General features: G+C 41.9%; 1 long non-coding RNA gene across 1 annotated transcript; it reads left to right on the top strand.

Annotated features, from left to right (window-relative positions):
• The first annotated feature begins 2,518 nt into the window (after positions 1-2,518).
• Positions 2,519-6,150, top strand: LOC115434730 (uncharacterized). Its single transcript, XR_003937587.1, has 3 exons — positions 2,519-2,619; positions 5,777-5,780; positions 6,139-6,150. It is a non-coding gene; the product is annotated as an uncharacterized LOC115434730 (long non-coding RNA).
• Positions 6,151-6,483: the final 333 nt, after the last annotated feature.

Below are 6,483 nucleotides of genomic sequence, written 5' to 3'. Positions count from 1 at the left end.
AATTAGGGTAAAGATTAGATAACTCCAAATATTATATGGATCAGAATGCAAATGACCAGTTGAAACTAAAAATCAAGGAGAATAAAATGAGCATAAACCACACGTAGGCTCAGAAAGTCAAAACAGCAATAAAATCTAAGAGATTTAAACAACAATCAGCCAGTAAATAATTATTTCTAAATACTAGAGAATTTTAACGGTCAATCAACAGCAGCAGTAAGTAAGGTCAACCTAAATCAAAGAGAAACAAGTAAGAAATTCCAAATATTAAAATTGGGAATACACAAACAACCAATAATCAATACTAAAGGATTTCAGAATAATCAATACTAAAGAATTTCAGAAATACCTGAACCACGATAATCAATACCAAAGAAATCAATCTACTTAAATCATCACAGATCAATAGCTGAGGATCCAAGAGGGCCAAAGTAACAGTAAATCTATAAATTGATTATAAATGCACGGATAACAACAGATCAATTAATAGGATTAACTGAATCAAAAAATCTATGGATCAATGGATCAATCAGTGAACTTAACCAAATCAGCCCAATACTAATCAAATCTATAGATCAATTATAAGTACATAAACAGCAACAAAGCAATCGAAAGGATTGACAGGATCAAGATTAATGCTTAAAGAGGACCACTGACCAATAAATAAATTCAAGCAATAAAACCAATACTAATCAAATCTATAAATCAGTTATACGTGCATAGACTGAAGTTGAATGTAATATAAAGACACCTGATCAATGAACTCAAACAATAAAGCCAATGCTATTCAAATCTATAAATTAAATATAAGTGCACAGACTGAAATTGAATGTAATATAAAGACACCTGATAAATCAATGAACTCAAACAATAAAGCCAATGCTAATCAAATCTATAAATCAATTATAAGTGCATAGACTGAAATTGAATGTAATATAAAGACACCTGATCAATCAATGAACTTAAACAATAAAACCAATGCTAATCTACTCAAAGCTGTTTTCAAATGATTATCATACTTCTAACTTTTTATAGCCAAAACTTAAGAAGTACGATCAGGGAATTCGGGAGGGCCCAAAGGTCAATGTTTTATTCCAAAAAGCTCCACCAGATGGAGCCAGCCTGCCTTGCACATATGAGACTGTCTGCTAATTTCTGTCTCTATCCTAACTTAACCGGATAGGTTCTAAACTCAATACCTCAAGAATACACTTACGAATGCTTCAAACGGAGGTACAGTAATCTGTTACGTCCATTGGTTCGTACCTTTGTATTACCTGTAATTACCTCTTAAACCTAACCACAACAGCGATCTTTCAGCTGTTATCCCAAAATACCTTAGTTCCCTTTAAAATACCCAACTAGCATCTTTCAGCTGTTGACCCAAAATACCTTAGTTCCCTTGAAAATACCCAACTAGCATCTTTCAGCTATTGGAATCGCAAACAGCAATCTTTCAGCTGTTATCCCAAAATACCTTAGTTCCCTTTAAAATACCCAACTAGCATCTTTCAGCTACTGGAATCGCAAACAGCAATCTTTCAGCTGTTGACCCAAAATACCTTAAAATTAACCAACTAGTGTCTTCCAGCTGTTGGACCAGTTCCCTTTTTCAGAAAAAAACAAAAATACTTTACTTTAAACTCTAAACAAAAATAATAAAAACAAACAGCTCCTTCAGCTGTTGGCCCGTACCGTAGTTCCCTTCAAACAAAAATAATAAAACTAAACAACTTATGAACAATGTAACAACACATACGTCCACTGCACACTCTGTATGCAAATATGCACGTAAGTTTTGGCAAACCTCAAAATTTAGTATAGTTAATATGCAGAAATCAGTTTAAACTGGTTCCTGCTTCCTCACTTACACTCTTACATATATACTGACTTAGAGACACTGTGGGGGCTTATCAAACGCAGAATTCTTCAGGTTTCTTCAGGTTCTTCCTCCAGAGATGTTTTTCTGGGTTGTTTGTTTCTTCCTCTCATGTTTTTCCCTCTCTAACCCGTTACTGGGCACAAAAATGCACCGTCAGCCAGACGTCAGATAGAGTGCGACATGAGAACAAAACTGAAAAAAGCTGTTCTTTTCTTCTTCCCCCCTTCCATGAGATGCCCGCATCCTCCACCAAACTGTCGTCATTTTGGTTCACAAAAACAAGGTGAAACAAGTGGATCGTCTCAAAGAAGAGGGATTTATTTTGGTACATAAAAGGTAAACAGGCATACTGACAGTGTCTCGATGTCCCGGTACCAGTTGCATCTAGTGAACGGTCCTTTTCAAGGATTCCTCTGAGTTTGTTACACATATGTGTTTATGTAAGTAACAGATAAGTCCATGTCTCAGCTAGCGCCCCTGTCTCTGTGTAAGGCCTTGACACCCTAAGATTGTTTCTAACAGCTTGTATGAACTTTATACACAATAGAAGTGTGTCCAAAGTTCACATATAGTATAATATGGTTAAATAATGACATAATAGGTGTAAAAGTAAATAAAAGTATAAATCCACACTGCGTAAAAGTCTTCTCTGTCATATCCCAAAGATTCTTAATGGGGTTCAGGTCTTGACTCTGTGTTGGCCAATCCATGTATGAAAATGATATCTCATACTCTCTGTAACTCTTTCAGAAGTCTAATGAATCCTATGAATCCTGACACTGTCCAGTCTTTATGCTTCCCGAATGTTGCTTAAGAAATGAGAAGCTACTCACTGCACCAGTTTGCAGCTGAAACATATTCATCACTGTAGAAATTACGCAATGGAAGTCTCCTATCTATTTGTTTTGTTAAATCCAGGTGAAGGCCCTTTATGGCCCGTCTGTGTAGAGTATTTTTTATAAAGGCTTTCCACTCAGTTTGACCACAGTGTGTCTGTATTCAGTTCGGACACCAACAAATGTGACCTGTCATTTGTTGGTCTGTGTAGGTCATGATGTCTTGTTTTCATTTCCTCTTTGGAACATGCCTTTTCCCCAGCTGCATTTACCTCACACACAGTTGCATTCCAGATGTAGCAGGATAGATTATTGTGACCAGCCCTGCTAATAACGTCACTGAGAGGAGGGGGGCGCTGATATATAAGGGGCGATTTTCTCACCGGTTCTTCCTTTTCCGCATTCCGTTGGTTTGTCACATTCGGGCTCGACATGTTGGTTTTGCAGGTATGGCTACCAGGTGCTTCTCCGTACTGCTCATATTGTTTGACTGTGCTCATAGCATTTGTATTGTTTTATCAGGACCGCTGCATCATTACTGTTTCAGCATATTTGGGGCGATCTGCATCTGGCTTGGTAGGTGTCCGCTCTTTCTCCACATTATAGTTGGTGCTGTCTGGTGGCTAATACTGCTGTGGCTGCAGGTGGAAATCAAAGGCTGGGGGCCGGCGTTCTCTCTCTCTCTCTCCCTCCGCCCCTTCCTCTCTCTGTGTCTCGTCCGTATGGAACTGAATCAGGTATGTGTTAGCATAGCTAGCGACCGACACATCCTCTGGTACGTTTAACACTAATATCGTTCTCTATGATTAGGAGTGAGTCGCGTGGCTACTGCTGTTTTGTCCCTCCATGAGTGTTGTTCTCCGTGGTGTTCCTGCTGCGTGGGCCGACCAATGCGTCTCCCCCACACTGACTTATTGTTAGCTGCTGCTTGCGGCTAGCTGGCGGTCGCTTGGCTGCGCTCTGCCGGCGTGTGCGTCGGGCCTGCTGCCGCCGTGTGATTTCTGTGCACGCGCTGCACCCAGAGCAGCGCACCGAGGCCTTTTACTGTGCTGCGTGTCCTGTTTTAATTATGTCAATGACGACTCCGTGCAATTATTAATCATTATCTGGAACCGTTGTTTAGTTTCAATTTGTTATTTTGAATTCCTTATGTAATTCGTTTGTATTTGATTTGTTTTCATATTAATTATTGTCATTTGGGTCTGTTATTTAGTTTTAATTTGTTTATTTTGAATTCTTTATGTAATTAGTTTGTATTTGATTTCTTTTCTTATTAATGATTGTTATTTGGATCTGTTATTTAGTTACAATTTGTCTATTTTGAATTCTTTATGTAATTAGTTTGTATTTGATTGGTTTTATTACATTGTGACTTGTTTATTGACTTGTTTATCTTTTTCTTCCTTTTAGTTGCTGGAGACTGGTGGTGGTGTTGGTGGCTGGTGTCCCCTTCTTCGTCTGCTGTGTCCTGGGAGTGGTTAATGTCACTGAGGGTTTTTGTCCACGCGTATTGGGTGATTTTTTTTTGTGTGTTTGCTTTGGAACTAGCTGTCGCTCACCTACCTGTCTCCAGCCTCATTTAGTCTTTCTTTTGTAATATGTGCATGGATTAGTCTTTTTAAAAGAAAAGAGAATTTCTACTGGCAAAATAAACTAATTTATATATTTTTCAATCACGTCTCATGCCCTGTTTTTGGAGCCAACTTACCTGCGTGCCTTATATTTCCTTTTATTCTCCAGGTGCAATTCCTGGGGTGGCGTTGTCGGTTCCTTTTGTTATATTAATTTGTACCATTTGGTTAATTGGATTAGTTCCAGTCGCCAATTATTAAACATTAGTTTATATTCTCATTTGGTCCCTTTATCCTTTATTGCTTCCACCCCTATGCTGCCACATTTTTGGCGTTGTCGGCAGGATGGCTTTTTAAAGGGCTGAGACGTGTATTTTTTTGTTTGTTTGTTTGTTTATTTTTGTTTTCTTGTGTTGCTGATTCTGGTTTGTTTGACTGAATTTTGCCTTTGTGCAGTGTGCAGGTTGGAACATCAAGGGACAAAACAGAAGTGGCTCCTCGTGGATCTCCAGGAGTGTTGGTGAGGTATCTATTACAGGTTTGATTTTGTGATACCATTGTATTTTAGTACTTACCAGTAATAAAGTGTATAAGCGTTGATCATGGAGGAAGAAGTCCAGGAATTGAGGGAGTTAGTTGGACAGCTTAGGGCTGATAATGAGCGGTTGCGACAGGGACATGCTGGCTCTAGTGTACCATCTACCTCTTTGGCACCACCTGCTGCCCCTTCCACGTCTAGTCTCCCTGTAGCAGAGAGGCTAATTTTTGTACCTAGGGATAGGAAGTGTCCCATCTTTAGGGGAAGGACAGGCATAGGATTGGATGAGTGGATGGAGGAGGTGCAGGTGAGCATGAGAGCTCGGCACTTGTCCCAGGCCGATAAGGCACTTTTCATGTTTGACTACCTTGAGGGAGAAGCCAAAGAAGAAATAAAGTATCGCTCTACTGCAGAGAGAGAGGACCCTGCCAGAATATTTTCCATTCTCCAGGAGCTGTATGGGTGCTCCGATTCTTATGTCGCGCTGCAGGAGGCTTTCTTCTCCAGGAAGCAGCAAGAGGGGGAAACGCTTCAGGAGTTCTCCCTTGCTTTGATGGGCCTCATGGAGAGGGTGAAGCAGCGTGTGCCTGCAGACATGCCAAATGCTGATGTCCTTTTGAGGGATCAATTTGTTGAGCACGTTTCGAGTAGTTCCTTACGTCATGAGTTGAAGCAGTTGGTACGTCAACAGCCTACCTACACTTTGCTCGATGTTAGAACCGAGGCAATCCAATGGGAGCGGGAAGGGTTGCCCGGTGGGGTGAGAGGTCACAGTCAGTCAGTCCCCTCCGTCTATGGCGTCCAGTACGGTGTTCAGGGTGGCCCCCCGGCTGCTGTTCCATCCTCATTGGTGGCAGAGATGAGTGAGTTGAGAGAGATGCTGAAGCGGCAGCAGGAGCAGCTAAACCAGCTTATGAGTAGCATTGTTCAGCTGCAGAACTCTCAGCAGTACAGTCGTCCACCTCGTACTGGTCCCCTACTATGCAGGCGTTGTAATCAGCCTGGGCATTTTGCACGAGAGTGTGACGTGCGTGTCCCTCGTCAGTCACAGTTCCCCTCACAACCCCCTTCCAATTCTGATTGTCAGTCTCGCGCCCCAATGGCGACGGAAAACTAGAGCCCACCGAACTGCAGAGCCACGGTTTGGGTGGGGCCGCTTCTGGCTCACAAGCTATTTCACAGAACTCGGATGCTTCTGATTTGATCTCGTCTTGTCCTCATTTGGATGTGGACATGGGTGGAGTGAGGATTCCTTGTTTGGTAGACACCGGTTCAATGGTGTCTACAATTTCTGAGAGCTTTTTCCGCCAGCATTTTGAGCCTTGGGGCCAGGACCGCCTTCGTTCGTGTCACTGGTTGGAGCTTAAAGCTGCTAACGGTTTAAAGATTCCTTACATCAGGTACTTGGAGCTTGATGTGCAACTTTGTGACAAACTGATGCCTTGCTGTGGTGTTTTGGTGGTGAGGGATCCACCTGGTGGCATGCCTGCCTCAGTGCCTGGTGTGTTGGGGATGAATATCATGCGCAAATGTTACCATGAACTGTTTGTACAGCATGGTGCGGCCTTGTTCGCTCAGGTCTGTGTCTCCCAGGCTCCCAAGCAGGTTGTGCAGGCACTGCAAAAGTGTCACCGTACTGGTGTTCAGCCCCCCCGA

Source organism: Sphaeramia orbicularis, chromosome 15, assembly GCF_902148855.1.
Source record: "Sphaeramia orbicularis chromosome 15, fSphaOr1.1, whole genome shotgun sequence".
Lineage (NCBI taxonomy): Eukaryota > Metazoa > Chordata > Actinopteri > Kurtiformes > Apogonidae > Sphaeramia > Sphaeramia orbicularis.
Note: the sequence above shows the minus strand (reverse complement) of the source record. Positions and strands in the feature narration are given on the sequence as shown.